The sequence below is a fragment of the Pelobates fuscus genome, chromosome 1 (assembly GCF_036172605.1).
Source record: "Pelobates fuscus isolate aPelFus1 chromosome 1, aPelFus1.pri, whole genome shotgun sequence".
Lineage (NCBI taxonomy): Eukaryota > Metazoa > Chordata > Amphibia > Anura > Pelobatidae > Pelobates > Pelobates fuscus.
Window position 1 is genome coordinate 388,267,896 of NC_086317.1, and position 22,106 is coordinate 388,290,001.

Here is a 22,106-nt window from a genome sequence, read left to right on the forward strand (position 1 = left end):
TAGCATAGGTTAAAGTACAATTTAAAGTCACAGTACAATTAGTAGTGGTTATGGTGTTAGACATGCAATATAGACGACAATTATTAGTACTTATTTACAGTGTCAGTAATTATACATGGTTATGGTACCGTGCGCTATAATACAGTTACACACTATTCACACTCTCGCTAGACGGCAGAGCTCACACTATCTAGCAAGATATACACGCTACTAAAACAATCTTTAACACATATACAATTCCCAACTAATCTATTGGCCAGTACCTTGATGGACTACCTAAAACTATCTACATCCGTTTTGGTTAGCCACACTGCCCAAGCACCACATATAGCGAACTACAGGGCGGAATTTACAACAGCACCCTTTTAGTCTAATTACTCTATCAAAAATCTAGTGGGTTCCAAATTTACACGCCTTCCCACTTAGCCAAGATAGGTTGAGAGCTAGCGAACCGAATTTACACAGGCGCCGCTTAGTCTCCCGGTCCCTCCGACCTAGCGAACAAAATATACACCCTAGAACGCTAGTCTAGACAAGACACCGGTGTCCGGCTAGGGCTATTTACACCAGAACCCCGCCTGACTCCAAACCAAAATTAAACGGGCTGACTACAGGGCGTTTAATTGAGCAGTGCGCGCCTTCGCTCCTTCCCTCCACTGGAGGGGGCAGATTCCAAATAACCCCTTATGGGCCTACCGCACAATCGGTATCCAATACCCCTAGTGGGTCCGCCGTCTAAAACAGCGGTCGTCTTGCCTCCTCGTTCCTGAACCTTAGTTCACACTCATCGACGGGGACACCCCAGCACTTACTACGTAGAGGCCGATGATCTCCTGGACAACAGACCAGTGGCGCCGAGACGAAGGGAGGTCCACGCAGAAGTTCAGGGGTGCAGCCGTAGAGAACGTGGGCAAAGATAGACCGTCTCACGCCTCTGCTTCTCAGCTACCGTTGAACGATGAGCTTCCCGGCCAATGCACCAAATGATACCGGAGGAACTGACGGAAGCCAAGCACAGAGAGATGGACACAGGTTTCTTCAGGAAGGAAGAGATTCTTTATTCGATTCACCGACCGGGACTCAGAGGGACTAATGTCACCAAAAAACAGCAAAGTCTGAGTCCTGATCATACAGTGTAGGTCCCTTATATAGGCATGTAGCTCCTCCCATAATCAGTTCAACCTACACATACTCTTATCTAATCAACCGAATAGAGACTAAATTCCTGTTTGACCACATGGCTTGCCCAGCACAATGGAGGAGGGGAAATACTCGTATATCCTGTATTCCTACATATGCTCCTTACACTACTGATTGTATCTTAGCTACGTGATACATCAACATATGCAAGTGCACATACCACGTGGCAATCTTGTCCTAGTAAATTTATTTTTACTGAGATTCCACCACAGTGTCTCCAGGCAATTTTAGGGTCGCCTCGCAGATCTCGAGTCAGCCAGCAGATCATTGCCCAAGGGCAGGGCCGCCATCAGGGGGTGACAACCATAACGGTTGTCACGGGCACAGCGGCCCTGGGGCCCATCGGGTGGCCCTAAGCGTGTGGGCCGTGGTATAGCGCGACCGGGCCCCTGGGAGGAAGTGGTCACTTCTGACAGACACTTACACATTCTCTCACACTCACTCACAAATTATTATTTTTATTTAAGCCCACCCCGCCTCCATATCTTTAAAAGAGCTGGAGTGGATCCTGTTCCTGGGGTCCCGTGTGGGGCTTGTGTAATCTTCGTGCTCTTCCAGCACTGCTCGTTCCCATGTTGTTTAGTGATGCCGCTGTGATGTCATGACCTGGCTCCTGTCATCACTTCAGTGCGTGCAAGGGAGAAGTGTTGGAAGAGCACAGAGATTACAGCTCTCTCGCCACCTGTCTCTGTTCTCCCCAAGCTGGCTGCCTCCATTCTCCCCGAGCTGACCACCTCCTGGGGGTCACTAAGGTAGCAAACTCTTTGAGTACCCCAAGCGTGTGGTATGCCTACTCCCTGGAGTATGTGTTTAGAAACCAGGGTGTAAAATATACCTTAACTATATGCATATATTTGTTATGAAAGGCCATTCCCCCATATTTTATTTGGTACCTTTGCTCATGTGTGCTTTTTAAAAATCAAAATGGCAAAATGTAGGCTAAACTGGAAGCACAGCTGACTTGGAGAATGTTTCCAATATAGCTATTTTTACCCTAAATTTGAAACTCACTTTGAATTCTCACTTTAGTGAATAGCCTGAATTCAGTGCATTATACAGCTGCTAGCCATTTCTATAACTAAACAGGGACATGCAGTACAATGCAGTGGGTCTCCTTCACTGGAAGACATCACTGGAAGCATCACTACTCCTGCTGTAAGAGGTTTCTAACACATTTATTCATAGCTACAGTGACCACTGTAAGCGTCACTCTGGAGGGTGACGTCATTTCCAGTAAACACAGTTAACTATAGGTTGTGGGAGCAGAAAACGGTGAGTGCTCCCTATTCTAAATGAATTAAAAAAAAAAAAATCCAAAATGGCCGCCTCACACCTACAGAGGCAAGTGACGTAAATAAAGAATTGACTAGCAACTACAGTCTGATTGGATAGAGAGCCGCGTGACGTCACGTGAGTAGAAGATAAGTTAAAGGTTCCCCCTATCCCTAGGACACCTCCGCTTCCCTATGCCCCGCCCCTTTAAGGTTTTTCCCCCTGTCAGTGGTGATTTGTCATTGAGTCTCCTGGTTCCGCCCCCGTCACCTCTACGCGCTCCACGATTGGCTGCCCGCATCTGTCTGTCACGGAGTATCATCGGGGTGGGCGTGGCTTCGCGGTGGGTTGCGTAGCAGCCATAGAGGAGCTGTGAGAGACCGGTGGTGGCGTCAGTTTGTGTCAGGGAGAAGCTCAGAGACGGAGTGTCCGGCGGACAGAATCTCCCTGCCCCGGGGGGGAGGCGGCGTCCGCTCCGTTGGGGTCGGGGCGCGTCACGGTAAGTTTATTACCAGCGGTGTATGATGGGAAGGCAGCTGGAGGGCCCTGAGTGCAGTCAATGAGTGGGGGCAGGTGTGAGGAAGTGTCTGCACTGTGTGAGTGGAGGGGGACTGGGGAATGGGGGGTAAACTACTTGTGGAACTACAGCTCTTCTAATGCCCAGCCTCCTGTGCTAGGGAATTATGGGAAATGTAGTACATGGCTAATGGAATGCCAAAGGTTGGCAATCTCAGCTGCACAGGTCTTGGTGTATGTTAAGCATAGTTTTAGGCTTTTTAAAAATTTGATTTATGGTCTTTGAGGAGCTTGTTAACCAGATTCACCATATTTTCCTGATAAACTTGGTCATGCTGTGGATGACAAATTCTGACTAGTATTATGATTGACTATTTACATCATATTAATGTAGGAGGGATCACAAAGTAACAGACATGACAGCATGTTTTCCCAACTGCAGGGCAGCACTTTTCATTTGTTGCCATCTAAAATGAAGGCATTATGTGTGTCCAGAAGACACAGTGTGCATCTGTAACTTAGGTGTGAACTGAGAGGGTATATAAAGGGTAACTGCATAATTTGTGTCCAATGGGTGTTTAATAGACAATATTGTGCTGCTGTGTGTCAGTGTAATTCCACTGCAAAATATATTGGATTTCATTAGTGATTGTGACTTTCTCGGGACTCTCTCAGCCAATGACTAATGTCCAAACTTGGTATGTGTTGGCAACAATGTCTACTTTTGCAAAGCTGTGTAGACTGGAAGGAATGTTGAAGCCCGATATAGCCAGGTTTGTGTCAAAGCTTTCGTAAGTGGATTGGCATTTTACTATGGGATGGCACGAGGGGATGTGTGACACCGTTATGGATGCTTACTTTGCTTTTTTTTTTTTTTGTAGTAAAAATTATGTCATTGCCCCATGATTGTATTTTAGCATAATACATTTTGATTGTTGGATTTGCTTGGTGAATTGTCCAAATATGTGAGCAGTTAATGGAGCAATGATAAGCTGTTAACGCATTTCTCATTTCTTCCTGAATGAGTTAAGGCAATCTTTGAGCAGCTAAGATTTTCCCGTTTATCCTCAAAAGATAAGTATTTTGCATCTATACATGGTGCCAGGAAAATCTTAAGCAAATTCCAAGATTAACCTCCCTCTCCATATTTGCTCTATGCTTTGGGGAAAGCCATGTGATGTAATTTGATGACGGAGTATGCAGCTACTAGTTCTATTTCTGCTGGCAGTTTAATATTGCGTGTAGGTACACATATAGCTTATTGTAGTAGTCATGGTGTAATGGATTTTATGCTATCCATTTGTGTTTAAACTGATTTTGCTCGCTTCTTCGACTGTAGGACATTTTTATTGCTACTCATGGCTGCCTTTGTGCGTGGCAGTATTGAAGAACACAGATGCAAATAGGATCCTTAATTAATTTTATTCTTTTCATCTTGTATTTCCTTGTTTTTTTTTTTTTTTATAATAAGTAACAAAAACTCATGTTGAAAGGCATTCACATGAAATCAAACATCTTGGACGAACAATTATATAGTTCTCGATATACATTTGTTAGTGCACCTGTGAGCTTTAGGTACATTGATTATACAATGTAATGTTAACAATCGTAGTCTGATGCCCTATTTCTACAATAATTGGCCTCTACGCCATAACCCATATGCATATTATAGAAAAATATAAATATGAAAAAAGATCCTGAATTATTTTATACCAAATATGCATCTTACATACTTACCGTCAATATGACTCTGGTGACATAAACCTGCAAATTGCTGTCTTGGTTTGAAAATAAAATTTTAGATCAATTTTGTCAGCATATCGGCTACCGAAACATCATCTGTAGATACTTTTGTACAGGTCATGTGAGGACAGTGTACAGATTGAAAGCTCTGCAGTATTTTCAGCTTCCATTTAGGAGTTTTCTTGACTGATCACCTAAAATACCATCCTGGATTATTTTACACCTGATATGAATCTGTATCGGTAAGCTTGTTAGAGCAGATCCCTCATCCAATCTGTATGCTGAATTTGTTATGTTAAAATTCCTTTTATATTGTGTATTTATTGTTCAGCACTGTTGAAAGTGCCACAGTGTTGCAAATAAAATGTTAATGTACGTGTTTTTTTTTTTTTTTTAATTTATTTTTTGTTCTTGGTGACCAAGTTCAGAGAGCGAGAGAGAATAAAATATATATATATATATATATATATATAGATGGATAGATGTCCTGTGGTGTAAAGTTGCACCAATCCCCTGGTATGTTAAAAATTTAGTTTAACAAGTGAGAGGCGGTCTTATGGTGCACATCTTGGCAATGTCAGGCAGAATTGGAATTACTGAATCTGCTGAGCTACTGGAATGTGCTGAAGCTGGTAAATTTATATGCTGTATGAAATGACAGTCCTTCTTGTTTCCTGTTGTCTGTAGAATGCTGCCTCTAAAATTTACAGTATAGTAATAGAAGTGTAAAGAATTGTACACTTTTTCTTCATGTCATATTTAAGATATATATATATATATTTTTTTTTTAAAATAATTCTTCTTGTACTGTTTGACTTAATTTATCCCAAACGGTATCCTCAGTTGTATATGGGAAAAATAAAAATGATGCAGCCTATTTGTGATTTAAACCCCCCCCCCCCCCCCCCAAAAAAAAAAACCTGTCTTCTTCAAAAAGAGATCCACGAAACTGATCTTAGCTCCAATATCTATATCTCTCTCAAGAGAAGGCTCCAGATGTGAGCCGAAACGTTGATGTTATTTTTAATTTTTTTTTTTTTTTTTTGTCAATCTTTGTTTTATTGCGGCATATGAGATGGGATACAGAAGAGAAAAGGATAATGTACGGTTTGTTCACAAAATGGGGTGGGTACAACATTTGCATCTGATAAATACACTTCCTTATTAATCAATGCCACTTTTTTTTTTTATGTTGATTATCGAAACAGATATATTACATTTTAAAGGTAAATAAAGAATGGTTATGTGAAGTTACTACCATAATGCTGCAGCCACTTTTGGAGCCCTGCAGTCAATGTAGATTCATTACAGATTGTTTAAGTTTAAACTGTAGCATGGATATTCAGGCTATGGATTGTTTGATCCAGTGTGTAACATGTCAAATTAACAGTGCATAAACTAGTCTTAATATTCCAACATTATAATACCTAGTAGGTTAAACCATGAGTCAGGCGGTGTGCCTTCGCCAGTCATTAGGGTAGTTTATAACAAGCTATTATGTTATACATGCTAAACGAACACATCTCAGTTTTCAATAGAGCAGTGTAGGTGTGGGAAGGTCGTGTGATAAATGCGTGTTGAAAGGAACATGGCGGGTAGTGAGTTTGTTGCTAGCTATGGTGCGAAGCTTAGCTATTCCGCCTATAGTATATGTTGTTAGTGAAGCAAGCTTAACTATGCACGATAAGACCAGACAGGTGATTGAAACATGCTAGGTTGTTGTAAAATAGAGAGTTTGATCATACGCCTACCGAGTGTGTTGTAGAGTGTAGTTTAAACCTTACGCTTTGTCTATTCGCTTTATGTGTCTGCATGCAATAGCTAACCACTGAAACCAATATGTAACTTAGAAGTGAGGCTGCAAATGGGAGTCCAGTAAAGGGAGGTCGTGTATCCGAACAGGTTATGTCCCAACAGCCCGTGGCTAAGATTGGTGGCAGTGGGGTTATCTGATAGCGGGCCAGTTCAGCCTATACCGCAGCTTGGTAGTGCCGCCGTGCGTGTCGGAGGGATGGCAAGGATGGCCCCGGTATCTCGTAGATTCCACAGAGATACGGCTTGGTGTGGACTGGTGGTAGCCGTCTGCCAGCCCCAGGCCCCCATGAAGGCCTTCACCTGTGTTCCACCGACTCGGTTGCTCGGAGAGGCCGGGTCGTCCCTTCTTCGGGCGCCATGTGGGGCTCGGGTGTTCTGCCGCCGCCAGCGGCGGGTAAGTCTCTGGCGGTGTGGTCGGTGATTTGGAGTCCGACTCCATGTGGTCTTCGGCCTGGAAAGGCGTTGTGGGCGGCCCCCAGTACCGCGTCCCCGTCGTTGTGGACAAAGCTTTGGACCATGAGATGCGTCAGTGGGCCTGGTAAAGACACCGCTGCTTGAGTGAGTTAGTTTTGGTCGCGTTTGGTGCGTCCTCTTCTTATGGGGTCCCGGTTGGTCCCTTTTACCCCCTACTGTAAACTGGTGCTTGTTGTAGCCCCGCCATGTCAGAGGTCTGTTAGTGCCATGGTGCATGTTGACTAGCCGTGGGTCAGGCAGTCGGTGGGGTGAGAGTTCAGCTTTCAGTTGGATCTGGGCTGGAGGGGTCATTAATGCCTCTAGTTTACAGCAGAAATCTTGAAAAATCTTCTCCAACCTGGATTCATAGTTCCACTTGTCTGTTACCTTGTCGGACTGACACGTGGGTGAGGCTTCCCCTTCCGCCATGCGGGTGGTGTGGTCACTTGAATACGGGTCGGGTCCGGCCCCATGCTTCGTTTGGTGGGCTGGGATATCCCCCCTGGCCCTGTGGGGGGGGAACGGTGCTCCGCGTGGTCCAGTGAGTAGGAGAGGTGGGGGGCAAGCGATCGGCCGATTTCCCCCGCCCGGAGCTCCCGCTAGGCCGCAGCTGCTCCATGTGTCTGCCGTCGGTCAGAGTAACGGCCCTCCTCATCGGGACCCCCCGGCTGCGGACCGACACCGGCAGGTGTCCGTTTGTGCTGGGTTTTGGGCAGCAGGAGTCCCAGTAAGTCGCTTGTGTGTGGAGATTAGTAGGGAGCTCCTGCATGCTGCGACCGTCTGCCATGCCGGTCAGGCTCCGCCCCCCGTTATTTTTAATTTTATTATGAATTAAAAGCTATATTTTATAATATACAAAGACCCTGGAGTGTTCTGTTCATTTGGACTTTTATGAATTTTGCTGGATGAGCATTGGGCAATATCTGCAGTTAACCAGGAGTGCAAGCATATTGAACTTTCACTACACGTGACATATTATTTAAATTCCTTAAACTGAAAAAGAAGGAAGTAGACCTGGATCTACATGGCGGCCTCTTATCCGATTACCATAGGGCTAAGCAAATACCAAGAGGCTTCTGGGTACATAACATACCAACTATTGGTAGAACTAAACCAAGGGTGTGCAAAGATTGTACGTCAGTATTGAACAAGTGTTCACTTGACTTAATGTTAATAACTATACAAGATGTAAAAGAAGATTTTATTTTTTTTTTTTGCATTTTTTATTTTTGCAGTGCATATAGTGATTACAACAGGCTCTAGGTACCCCAACGGCATTCCTTGAGCTTCATGGCATAGATAAGACATAGGGTAATTGCTAGACAATGCACATTTTTTGTATAATCGAAACAGGTTAAGGTTACACGCAGGTAATACATTCTTTTTTAAGTGTGTAGGCAATAGTTGTACCTCCGTGTGGGTTTAAATGCATGTGGCTGTGTGGAGCTATGTGCAACCCCGGCCACCAAAGCAGGAGACAGGAGTATTTCGCCATTGGGTTGGTCAGAGATTTGCAGGGTCACTAAATGGTGGAACAGAATATAGGTATATGGGGTATAACAGGTGTCATCAGTTAGCTTGCATGGTGTGTGACAGGTGTGTGTGCAGTAGCTTGTCTGACCTATGGAGTTTGGTGGTCAGTTAGATCAGGTATGTGGTCAGTTAGATCAGATATGTGAAAAGAGTCCAGTCTTAAGTGTCAACGCTTGTTTCTGGGTAGCGTCCATTGCGTTGGTTGCCTGTATTTGGTGAGTCATCCCATTTCTTTAGCGGGGATCTGTGGCAGTGGCGACGGGTAAGCACAGGTGTTGGCTAACCGCCAAGAGCAGGCCGACTTTTCCCTCCAGCTCCGGGCCATCGACAAGGGCGGCATTGTTTTCCCATGGACTCGGGAGCTGCTAGAGACCGGGTCCTTCCCTGGTGGGACAGGTCTGGGGGCCTTGAGGTGATTGCCCCGCTTGCGGCGGGCAGGCCTCCACCTGCGTGGGTGATGCGATGGGGTTGTACCCCTAGTGGCCTTCGGCCCGGATGGGCTGATGCGGTGAGTGACAGGCTGTTTCAGCGTAGTAGTGCCAGAGGGTTGCTCAGGCCCCCTCCGAGTGTCGCCTCCCTGTGCGCTTTCGGTGCTCCTGATCTCCCGCTGCTGGATCTGTGTAGCAGTGTACCTCGACTCAATCTTTGCCCAGAAGTTGTTGAACAGGTTGTTCAGGCGAATGTTCAGAGGCTCGGTGGCGAGGTTTCAGTGCTCCGCCGGCAAGCTTCCTGCGCTGGGTTGTGTGTCCGCCATGTCAGACTGGCACACGGCCTGCAGGTTTTGTGCGTGGCTGGGAGTTGTGTCGAGTCTCGGAGACCACGGAGGTATGATGGTCGAAGCTGTTTGGACCGGGATAACCCCCGCCGGTCCTGTGGGGGGGGGGGGGGAAGCCAGAGGTCGCGGAGGCTGTTTGTAGTGATGGGCTGGGAGAGCGGCCGTCTCTATCCTGCCCTGCGTGTTGTAGGCCCCAAGCCTCGGGTCAGGCTTTCCAGCGGGAATATCAGGCATGAGAGGTATCCCCTTGTTCCCCTGCTTCTGTAAAACAAGATGAGGTAAGTTGGGGTTCAATCCAAGGTAGTGTGCCCCTGTTTTTCGTCGAATTTAGGCCCAGGCTCGGGAGCTCGCAGATAGTGCGTCTGCTCGGCTCCCCTGTCAGGCTCCGCCCCCCCAAGATGTAAAAGATCTAATGGAAGTCCGGAAGAAGATCAAGCAATACCCCTTAACTCACAAGAAGGGATGAATATGCAACTTAAACTCAATGAGGAAATAATTAAGTATACAAATCAACTCATAAAGTTTAAAAGACAGAAGATGGAATGTGTACAGCAGGACTATACTGATCATTATGTATATAGATGGCTATCAGGAGAACAACGCAATCGTCAAGGAGATTTAAGAAGAGGATAATAAAGCCAAATCTAGCCACTATTGATGTTACTTCAGGCGAGTCCGCATCGGAAAATGAAGGCACTCGACCATCACAATCAGTCCATTTTTTAGAAATGGAGGGTCCACAAGAGGATACAGCACCCTGGAGAACCACCACAAGAAGCAAAAACAAAAGCGACAGAGACCAATTACAAGACGGGGACAAAAAGGACGAACCCGCTGGACCCAGAGGGAAACCTCCAGTGCGGAAGTAATACCTGTTTTCAACTTATCCGAAAGAACACTCAGCCACAAGGAATTGGATATTTTTTTTTTTTTTTTTAATTCTTTATTTTTAGCGTGCATAAAACTAGAACAGTAAGTCCCGGTGCGCCACAACAGCGACATCGGTGCATAGTTCAATACAATCCTTTCACAGGTCATGGTTATCAACGATCATGCACTTTTTCAGTTAATAGAAAGACATAACGATAATACAACATCGTGTGATTGTGATATGTTTAAACAATGAGTTGCGTAGCTAAGTTAATGATAGTTAAAAGTCTAAGGCGAGGTACTATCCGTTGACTCTGATTAACAGTTTGGTTTAATATAGCCTGTGTGTTCGTGGGGTTAGGTTATGGCCGCTGTGGGTGGGATACGTTGGGCTTAAGTTGGCCGATGTATATAGCTTTAGGTTTCTGTCGTTTGTGTTTAAGTTGAAATCTCTTTAACATTGTCCTTATATAGTCTGCGGGTTAGCTCGTTCACCTCTGTGGTCGCCTGTGTAAGTCAACGTGGAAGCCTCATTTAAGAAAGAGAGCATCGGAAATCCCCATCCTGTATAGTGTAATGGGGTGAAACAGGGGTGACTAACTGTCGCATCGTCGCTATATTATTGTGGGTGCTAGTCAGCTGTGTGTGGGGCTAGTCAGTGGAGCTATTTTAAGGGTCGACGACCTCTAGGCCACCATGTGAAGAAGTCCCGCTCAGTTAGTGGAGTTTATGCTGTCCCCCAAGGCAGGAAGCGTTGTATTCTTGTGCTATGTGAGTTCAAGTTCTCTTTTCGATGTACATTACAGTGATCGATGTGTTACAGGGGAGTAAGCTGTATCGAGTGAGACCTGTGCTGTGCGTTTGTGGGGCCGGGTCGTGATAGGTGACGGGTCCCTTTCCTAGAGCTAGCAGTGGTGACAGGCTGCTCGCGGTAGTCAGGGTCTTGCTCATTGAGCCTGACTCGAGTGTGCCCCGGTGTCCCCTGCGTGTGCATTAACAACTGTCTCCTGGGTCCTAACTGGTATGGTTTGTCCCTGGTACGCTTACTGTCGGTGTTGTCCCCATGAGGCAGCCGCCTGCGCGGAATAAGGTCCAGAAAAGAAAAACATTAAAAGCTTAACACAACATAAACAACCAAACTAGTAACTTTACTTGAGTCTCTTGCTACCTCCCCATCATATCTGGGTGGTCGCGAATATTATAAGCTCAATGCGGGTCGGAGAGGGCCCTGTATTACACGGTATCTTCAATGTGTATAGCTACTATAATGAGAAAGTCGGATGCCCCATACTGGGTGCCTCATACCCTATCAAGATAAGACATAGTAACCTCGACAATTTGTTCCCTTTAAGGTATCCCGCCCCCCGCCAGTGGTTGAGCAGAGTAAAACCCGGCACGTCCCGACATACTAGGTGCTACTTTCATGTAGCGGTTTCAGCCAAGGTTAGGCCGTGTTAGTCCCGGTGTCCCTATGTCGTGATCGCAGCGTACGTCTCCGGCGTGGAACTCAGGGGGACGAATGGGACGCTCTTGTCCGGGTCCCATACATGAGTGCGGTTGGGAGAGCTACTAGTGTCTGTTGTAGCTGGTTCCGCCGAGGTCAGCAACTCTTGTGGTAAGTCCAGGAGCTGGAGGAATGCCGGGGAGTCTTGGGCGTCCTTTTATGGTGTGACAGTCCTTTCCCCGTGTAACTGATAGTGTCCTGTGGGGTCGCCAACGGTATTCTACCTTGTGGGCACGAAGTATCGTAGTAAGTGGCTTCAGCGTTCTTCGCCAGGCTAGAGTGCTGTTAGATAGATCCAAATAGAGAGATATGTCCATGTTTTCAAATCGGAAGGGGGATTTGGTTTGAAAAGCTGTCAAAATCGCCGTTCTGTGCCCACTGCTGCGGAGGCTCAGAATAACATCCTGTGTGGCGTTGGCCGGTGCGTTCGGTGGTTTAGGGATTCTGAAGATCCCTTCTGGGGTGATCTTTGCACGATTTCCCTGTGGTAGGATTGCGAGGAGCAGCCGATCAATTAAAAGAGGTAGGTCGGCCTCGGCAATGTCCTCACGTACTCCCCTTACTTTTATGTTGGACGCCTTTTTAGCGTCTTCAAGCGCCGCGAGGCGCTGGTCGAGTTGCCGGTTCTGTTTATCCAGGCCTTGTATTGTGTGTTGTAACGTTATGTCTTGAGTGTGGGTCATGGACGAGCCCTCCAGTTTAGAGATGCGGCCTGTCAGGCCCTGCAGGTCTGCTCGGAGCGTCTTGATCTCTTCATGGAAGCTGTTTTTTAAATCCGCCATGAGCGCTTTCATGACCGTAACAGTGATCGATCCTTCATCCGCCTCTTTGCCCCTTTGTCGTGCCTTCTGCGGCGGGTCTGGGAAAAATCCGAACACCCGCCATGTTGGGCCGCCATGTTAGTCTCTGATGCGCCTCGTGCCTGCATCCACATCTCTCCGATTGTGAGACCTGGTGGGGGTTTGTGTGGCACCGATTTCTTCCCCTTTCTCCCCATTTTGTCTTGGGATGTTTGCTGGCAGGTAAGGATAAAAGTGGGGTACATTTTTCTGCTTTTTCGCCGTTTTGAGATCGGAGCTCTCTTTGCATGCGACTAGTCTCTTCAGCGTTCAGGCTCCGCCCTCGGAATTGGATATTTTAAGTAAGGGATTGTCATTTATTCCTACAAGAGCACCTAATCATTTTTCAATGGAACGTGGAACTGTACAAGTTCGGTCGGACATTGAGATTGAAAGATTTCTTTAACAAGGCACAGAAACCTATCGCTGTTGAAGATAACGGATCTAACAAACCATTCTTTAAAAGATCTAGCCAGTTTGATCCTCCATCAAATCAACCTACGATTAAAACATTTTTGTCCACTGTTAAAAACGAAACTGAAGAAATCCTAAATGGACATAAACCTCAACACTGGAACTTTACCAGGGAACAACATATATTAGTACGGCAATTAGCATCAGACCCAACAATTGTAATCCGCCCCGCAGATAAAGGCGGGGGTATAGTAGTTTTAAACTATGCAGAGTATGCCAATGAAATATACAAGCAATTGGAAGTACGGGAAACTTATCAACACCTGGAGAAGGATCCGACTAACAATATTGCCCAGAAAATCGAAGAGGTACTAATATTCAGTCTTAGAGCTGGTTACATTGATACAGACCTATTTGAATATCTACAGAAGAAACACCCTCGGACACCAATCTTATACACGTGAGGGAGCAGCTGGGCGTCCGTTGAGAGGTTCCCTTCAAGGAGGTGAGTGTTGCGTTGGGCCTCCCAGGGGAAGTCTGATTGCAGGTGTTGCCACTTCACTCTGCTACGGTCGATGCGTCCCAGAGGGTTCTGATGGGTCAAAGTCTCGGACCTCCATGCTGGGCCCCTAGCAGCTACAGGCTTTGTGTGAGCCCCTGCGGGTTTCGGGGCAGTTGTAGTGCTTTGCTTCCGCCGAGGGGGGAGAGAGGATCTCCGATCAGTTGAGCTGCGATTTGGTAATGCGTGAGTGTGCCGCCTTACTTGATGGCTTTTGAGGTTTAGAAGGCGCTGGTGGACTCCGGCGCTTGTCAGCCTTCAGGTACTTGTGGTCGGGAGGTAAGTTAGACTGCCTGTCTTCTCTCCGCTGCTCTCCTGTAGCTTTTGCCCCTCTACATAACAGCTTCCGCCAGAATTCTCTGAAGTGGGCCTCTAGTCGTTCCTCAAAGGTCTCCAGAGGGCTTGTTGCTTTTGCAGCAGGCTCAGCCGCCGCCATCTTGTTCTCGGTGTCAGAGCAGAGCGTGAGTGTCAGGGGTTGCGCTGTGTTTTGCTTTGCATAAGAGTCAAGCTTGTTTGTTCATGCCGGGATAACCCCCACCGGCAAGGGGGGAGAAACGGGGGTCCCAACCACCTTAGCTGTTCCAGCAGGCCAGTCAGCAGGGAGAGCGGCCGCCTCTCATACGCTCACAGACGCTGGTAGGCCACAGTGTGCTGTCGAGTATAATTTGTCCTGTAGGTCCCAAAAACCCTACAGGTTGGTGCTCCGGGTAATCCCGATGCGTTCCAGCGTTAAAAAATTGTTTTTTGGGGTAGGAAAACGCAGCTTAATAGTGGTTCTCACTTGGAGCTCACACTTGGTGCGACCAGTCAGTTCGGCGGATCGGCCCCCCTGTTAGCAGATTTTTATCCCCCACCCCCATGACTCCTCTCCTGCAACTGTCAAAAATTACCTACTACGCCCTCAATGAATACTTTTCTAATAACCTACTTCGAACCCCTACTTTTACCCTTTGTGTCACTATACCCCACTCCCTCTCAAATGTAAGCTCATTGAGCATGGCCCTCTACCTCTCTGTTTCTGTACGACTGGTTACAATTACATGTCTGTTTGTCCACCCATTGTACAGCACTACGGAATCTGATGGCACTATATAAATAATAATTGATGGGGCAATTCCAGTGGGCTGCAGGCACTATAACCAATTCAATTGAATGAAATGGCTATAGTGCCATTTAAATTGTGATAATGGCGGAATTGTCTGGGTGCCTTCTTACCCTTGGAGTTAAAGGGTTACTCTAAACCTCTTGGGGTGGCTTTCCTGTGTAAATGGCCCTTCTGGGTACAATGAAGGTGGTCTCCCTCCTCGATTTTCAGTAAATGATTGGGGGGAGGGGGGGGGATTTATTAATTTGGAATCCAACGCTGGGCAAAGGTCCTGACCCTGATCTTCCATGTCTCCTCCAACATCACAGACTTTTGATAGAAAAGCTAGTGATTGGAGAATTTTGCCAACTTAGAATGCATGTGCATGGTCTGGGCCGGTAAGGGGAGGGATACTTTAAAAAAAAAAAGGTAGGAGGGAGAACACAGTGGGTGGGAAAGGAGATCAAGATTATCACGTCTGTCGGCAGCGTGCAGTGCTGTCTGTTCCAGGCTGCCAATGTTAACTCTGTGCATAAAATATGCCTGTTTTTTTTGCCTAGGTGAGGTGTTTTTAAATAAAACTACTACATTTTTGTGAAACTTAAAATTGCTCTCTAGTGGTTGAGCGAGTGTGCTGGATCGTGTATGTTGTATGAATTGGCCCCAGCAGCACCCTATTAAATATTTTGGAGTCCAGCCAAATTTCCCAACTTTGCACCCCTCCCTGTCACAGGTGTATCATTCAAGGGCCCTATTTAACTTTTTAAGAATTAATCGGTTGCACTTATACTTTGTTGATAAGTAGAGTGACTGGAGAGTCCTTTTAACCCCTTAAGACCGGAGGGCGTACTATTACGTCCTTTTAAAAGCGGCTCTAAATGCCGCAGGACGTAATAGTACGCCCTCCGGTTTTTTGTAACTTACCCAGTCGCCGGCGATCCCACGCTGGCGATCGCGATTGGGGGGACTCCCAGGGAGCCCCCCGCGGCACGTCTGCTCTCTTCAGCCCCCCCCCCGGGCCATGTGAGAGTGAGGTCCTTGCGAGGACCTCACAATCACATAGCCGGGATAGCTGGCTGCAGCAATGCCAGCAGGGGGACTAACTGTAATGACAGTCCCCCTGCTGGCTGGAAATCAAATTCAAATTAATTAAAATAAGTGTAAATAAAATAAATACTTAGATTATATATATATATATATATATATATATATATATATATATATATATGTATATATATATGTATATGTATGTATAATATGTGTGTGTGTGTGTGTGTGTGTGTATATATATATATATATGTGTGTGTGTATATATATCTCAAATTACACGTAGACTGATACTGATTAAATATATATATAATTATTGTTATATATATTTATATATAATATAAAAAAAAATATGTAAATACGTACTAAAATAAAATAAATAATTAAAACTACAATATAAAAAAATATATAGATGTGTTTTATTTCGTTCTAACTGTATTGTGATATTAATATATATATATTTATATCAAAATACACGTAGAACGAAATAATATATATCTATATACATAAATATATACGTATATATCACTATATATACCTATATATAAATAAAAATATTTTAAAATTATAATTACGTATATATACACGTGTGTGTGTGTGTGTGTGTGTATATATATATATATATATATATATATATATATTAATTAATTCTACACATATATTTATGTAATAATTTTACATAATTAGGTATCCTAATTAATTACAATTAGCGGGTCCTGCCTGACAACCCATGCCGAAAGTATAGGGAATTTAATTTGCTAGCACTATATTTAACCGTATAACTTTCCAAGACACCATAAAACCTGTACATGGGGGGTGCTGTTTTACTCTGGAGACTTCGCTGAACACAAATATTAGTGTTTCAAAACAGTAAAATGTATTACAACGATGATATCGCCAGTAAAAGTGACATTTTATGCATTTTTCACACATAAACGGCACTTACACTGACGATCTTATTGCTGCAATACTTTTTACTGTTTTGAAACACAAATATTTGTGTTCAGCGAAGTCTTCCGAGTACAACAGTACCCCTCATGTACAGATTTTATGGCGTTTTCAAAAATTACAGCGTCAAATATAAGGCTTGTTTCATTTTTTTCATATTAAAATTTGCCAGATTGCTTACATTGCCTTTATGACACTATGGTAGCCCAAGAATGAAAATGACCCCTATGATGGCATACTTTTTGCAATAGTAGACAACCCAAGGTATTGCAAATGGGGTATGTCCAGTCTTTTTTAGTAGCCACTTAGTCACAAACACTGGCCAAAATTGGCGTCTTTTGCATTTTTCACACACAAAAATATACTAACGCTAACTTTGGCCAGTGTTTGTGACCAAATGGCTACTAAAAAAGACTGGACATGCCCCATTTGCAATACCTTGGGTCGTCTACTATTGCAAATGGTATGCCATTATGGATGTAAATTTATTTCCTGGGCTACTATACAGTCCCAAAGGCAACGTAACCAATCTGGCGAATTTCAATTTCAAATGTAACACGCTATATTTGACCCTGTAACTTCCCAAAACACCATAAAGCCTGTACATAGGGGGTACTGTTTTACACGTGAGACTTTGCTGAATACAAATATGTGTATTTTATTGCAGTAAAAGCAAACAGTATTATGACATTGACAGTTAAAATGTCATGTAGAACTAAAAAAAAAAATCGTATTTTCTCCCATTTTTTTCATATTATGTTTCATAGCTGATATTAAATGAAAGCCCTGTTTCCCCTGAATAAAATGATATATAATAAGGGGGGGTGCATTTAATATGAAAGAGGTGAATTACGGTTGGACAGACATATAGCGCAAATGCCAGGTTTTGTTTACATTTTGTTTCGTTCACAACTTGTACATTTGGCTGCGGTGTTAAGGGGTTAAATGATGTGGGTCAGTGTGTTCCTCTATCGTTTTCTTCTGATTATTTAGATCAGTTGCACGAACTTCCCGCGGCAGTAACTATGCATGTAGATATGTGAATAGAAATATCATTTTTGGTTAAACTTAACAATCCATGTGAAGCGATTATAAAATGTTTGCTGAAAACATTTTGACTCACAACTAAGATGCACAATAGCAGAGGTGTTTTTGTGGGAAATACATCAGAATTGTTCTAGTTAAATCGGCATTGTCACACAGCTTAAAGGGACACTTAAGGCACCCATACCACTTCTGCCCACTGAAGTGGTGTGGGTGCCAACTCCCACTACCCTTAACCCTGCAAGTGTAATTATTGCAGTTTTTATAAGCTGCAATAATTACCTGGCAGGGTTAAGTCCTCCTCTAGTGGCTGTCTCTCAGACAGCCACTAGAGGGACTTCCGTGTTCTTAGAACACGAAAAGTGTTTAAAGCGACGCTGGAGAGCCCCTTTAAGGTCAGCTTAAGTCCTTTCCATTTTCTGTATCAAAGAAAGATTTCCCACAATACTCTTCCTCCTCCTTGACATGGGAAATATAGCTGGCTTAAGTTCCTAATTGTGTCAGAAAGTTAGGTAAAGAAAAAAAAAAATAGCCCCTTCTTTGTCTTATGGTTTAAAGAAAACTAGGTCACAAATAATGAACCGCTTCTGAGAGAGGAAGAGAAGAGGAAACAATAGGAAAAATGTAAGTTCAACGTTACAGTGCTGCTTTAAATGTTGTTGTTTTTTTTTTGGGGGGGGGGGGGGTTCTCCTCATCAAAATGTATTGTGAGATGTATGCATAAATGTCTCTCTGTAATGTAAACATCATATAGTTTCTTATGACCATGGCTTTGAAATTAAAACTAATTAGTTGCACAAATTAACCTCCCCTATATTGTATAATAAAGCGGATTTGATTTAAGTTGGTCGTCAATAAGACTATACTTAAATAAAAAGTTTTTTAACAAAGACTGCTTACAGTTTTTGTTTTTTTTGTGAGAAGGCATACAAATGTTTGGAAATTTTAAATGTCTAAATCGGGGCTTTCCAAATTTTTATGGGCTGAGACCCACTTTTGTAAATGGTAATTTTTTTGAGACCATGGCATCTAGTTTTAGATGCATAAAATTTGCACATCATGTCTGCCTTAAATGCATACCATGGCAACCAGGTTTAGATGCATAAACTTGGCATATCACGGCAGATTTAGAGTTATAATTTTGCCATATCATGGCATTATAGAGGCAGAAACTTGTCCTATCATGGCAGTCTTAGAGGCATAATTCACATGATGTAAAGTCATGATTTTATTAACGACATGGAGGCGAGTATTATGCTGCACTCTTTCTTTATTTCCCTCAGCAGCAAAGAATTTTCTTTTTAACATAACCAGGATAGAACAGTAAGTAGTCTGAGTGGTACATCCTCCTAGCAACAGGACAGCCAATCGGATTCCACTCTCCCGCATAATAGGCTCTGTCAAGCAATCTGTTTCCTCTTTATTTGTGATCCCAAACAAGGACAACCATCCAACCGAAAAGGGACCGTGTGTATAAAGGGAATATCCATATCGGTATGAAGTAGGTTTAGGCTGTAAGAGAGGAAAAATATGGTAATATCCTAGTATAAAACTGGATGTGCGCATAAATCATAAATTGTCATAAATAGAACTTTAATTAGCTTAAGCCAATGTGGTCAAATTTGACTACTGACAAGCGTAACAGGAAGAAAAAACTCTATGTTCAAACAGAACTTACCGTGAAATCAACTTACCCATATTCCATCCTGCCTCGGGATGGGAGGGAGGGATAATACTCGCCTTCGTGTTGTTAATAAAATCATGACTTTATGTCATGGTAATAGTTAATCCTGTGAATTTTATTAAGACACTGAGGCTCCTATTAGGCTGGTTTAAAGCTGAGAGACTACCGTTCCCGCGAAGTGTTGTATGGGTTTAGAGTAAAAGTCACGGAAGGTAGACTCTGAGAACCAGTCGGCCGCCTTTAAAATGTCCTCAAGGCGACAACCAATCGAGGAGGCCTTGGAAGCCATCGTTCCTCATATTGAGTGAGGTGTCAATGCCTGCTAGGGACATAATCCATTTAACCCAGCGAGCCAGGGTAGGGGTAGACACTGGTAGATGCGTTTTTGGGAAGGAAACAGAGTTTGTGTTTCGCTGGGCCCCGTAATGAGGAGGTGCGAAGTTCATAAGTTTGTAGGCATGTGACCGGGCATAAAAGAGGCCTGTTAGGGAACGATGGGTATATCACTTTCTTTGATTTCTTCGTTCTTCGAGATATATCGAAGCTGACCCCTTCCGGGGTGTAAGAACGAGCGGTAATGTCCAGAGCTCTGATGTCGGAAACCCTCTTGCAAGATATGAGGCAGAGGAGCATGACTAGCTTTGCTGACAGCTGTTTCAGAGAGCTAGCGGTATTGTTTGGCCATGATTTGAGAAAATTGAGGATGATGGAGACGTCCCATAGTACTGAATAGCGTGGTAGTGGGGGACGTGCAAATCTGATGCCGCGTAGGAGTTTACATACCAGCGGGTGACGTCCCATCGGAGCTCCATCTACACCTTGGTGTGCAGCTGAAATTGCAGATCGGTGGGGCGGGGATGACGACGTGACGTCACGCAGGGAGCGTAGCGTGCACGCCGCCTCGATGAGCTGAGCTGGAGTCCCGCGAGGGTATGAGGGAGACACCGTCCGTATGAGAGTGTGGCTGCTTACCTCGACTAGCACGACGAGTGTTTACCCCGACAGATCCCGTTATCGACTGCCAGATGCGTATGCCGCCCTGACCCGTAATACCGGAGAGACAGCTGATGATGCTTTTGGAGCCAGGCTTCTACTATCAATCTCCTAAGCCTACCACCACCTATCTCCCTCCGCTTTTACTTCCAAGACAACTCAGGTGAAAACCCTTCGGGGTATCTGACATTGGGGAGGCAAGAATTTAATAACCAAAAAAAAAAATCTATAAAGGGGGGGTGGAAACGCTCCGGTAGATGGAGGTGGGAGCAACTTGATTAATGGCTTAATAATTACTTTTGGAACGAATCGTTGTGAAGTGGAGGTTAGGCCGAAAGGACCTTTTCCCTTTTCCCTTTTTTTTTTTTTTCCCTGCTTATCCCCCCTGGGGGAAGTTGAGAAGCCAGGTTGAGAGCTATGAGAATTTAATCAGAATTGTGAACGAACTTGAATTAAGTACAATCTCTCAGGGCAGTCCTTAAACGGTGTATGCAAGGAAGCTACTGCTAAAATCAGGTTAGCCTAAATATTAAGAACTAGGCATTGCTTTGAATGTAAGCCTATACTCGAGAAGTGGCAACACTAGGGGACTGGTAAAAGACAGCCGACTGACTGGAACTTATACCCGGAACAGGGGGAGCTTTTGGAGCAGTCTGAATGAAATCAAATTTTTGGGGTTTTTTTTCTTTTTTTTTGGATGAGAAGGCATTATAACATCGGCCCAGTACCCTCCCTGAAGGGAAATAAGACCAAGAAGGGAGTTGCAGCACCTGCAAGGGGGAAGGAAGGAAGGAAATCCCGATAAGAATAAAAAAGGGAAAAGAATAGAAAAGTGCCCCACTTAATTGAGGGGGAAAAAAGGATTAGAGAAATTACGACAAGGAAAACGGCGGAGCAAAGACAAGACCCAAAGCTTCCCCCCAAAAAAGACCGTGAAAAGAAGGAAAAGCAAGAAAGGAGACTTTCAAATTTTTTCAATGCAACAGGAGACAAAAGCTCAATAGAAAACTCCTCGGTATCAACGCCAAGCAAAATGATATTAAGTAAGCCCATGGGAGACCCTAATGAGAGAGACCCACAGGAATGCTCAGAAGAACAAATGATAACCCCAGCGTATTTAAAAGAGTGTTTAAATCTACAGTTGGAACAAATAAAACTAGAAATGCAGGGGAGTTTTGCAAACTTAAAGCAAGACATAGCATCAATGGGTCAAAAGGTCACAGTCAACGAACAAAAAATAGAAAACCTGGAATTCCTCCTTCAGAAGCAAAAAGAGACCATTGAGAAACAACAAGTGATGTTAAACGATCTGCAGGAGAGATCTACTAACTTGGAGGATAGAGGAAGAAGAAACAATCTAAGAATAAGAAATATCCCGGAATCTATTTCACAAGAAAATTTGGGAAATTACCTTTATGGAGTTTTTTTTTTTTTGTTTTTTTTTAATTCTTTATTTTTGTTGTGCAGTGCCAGGACAACAGTTAAGAGAAGGTACATCAAGAATAGCATCAAAAAGTGTCGACATTTCTCTATACATGTCAAAGATTACTGCACAATTTTTATATATTCGAAGAGTACATGCTGCTCCTAGAACTGAGTAGCAGATAACGTGTAGCATGGCATAAGTTGGTGTCTAAAGTAAAACAAAATTGATGCTTACAATAAATGTTCAATTATAATGTCATAGTTCTTAACATCCTCTTATTAATATATACGCATAGTCAACATGAAATGTACAGTAATAATTACTTACAGTTGGTATGTCAAAACTGGTTAAATGTAAGGTGTAGATAACAGTCTACATAGTAATCCC

General features: G+C 44.1%; 1 protein-coding gene across 1 annotated transcript in view; it reads left to right on the top strand.

Annotated features, from left to right (window-relative positions):
- The first annotated feature begins 2,753 nt into the window (after positions 1-2,753).
- RNF41 (ring finger protein 41) overlaps positions 2,754-22,106 on the top strand; it is a 113,647-nt gene continuing 94,294 nt past the window's right edge. The window contains exon 1 of the mRNA XM_063426815.1: positions 2,754-2,971. The gene's annotated coding sequence lies outside the window, so the exon portion shown is untranslated. The remainder of the gene's footprint in view (positions 2,972-22,106) is intronic.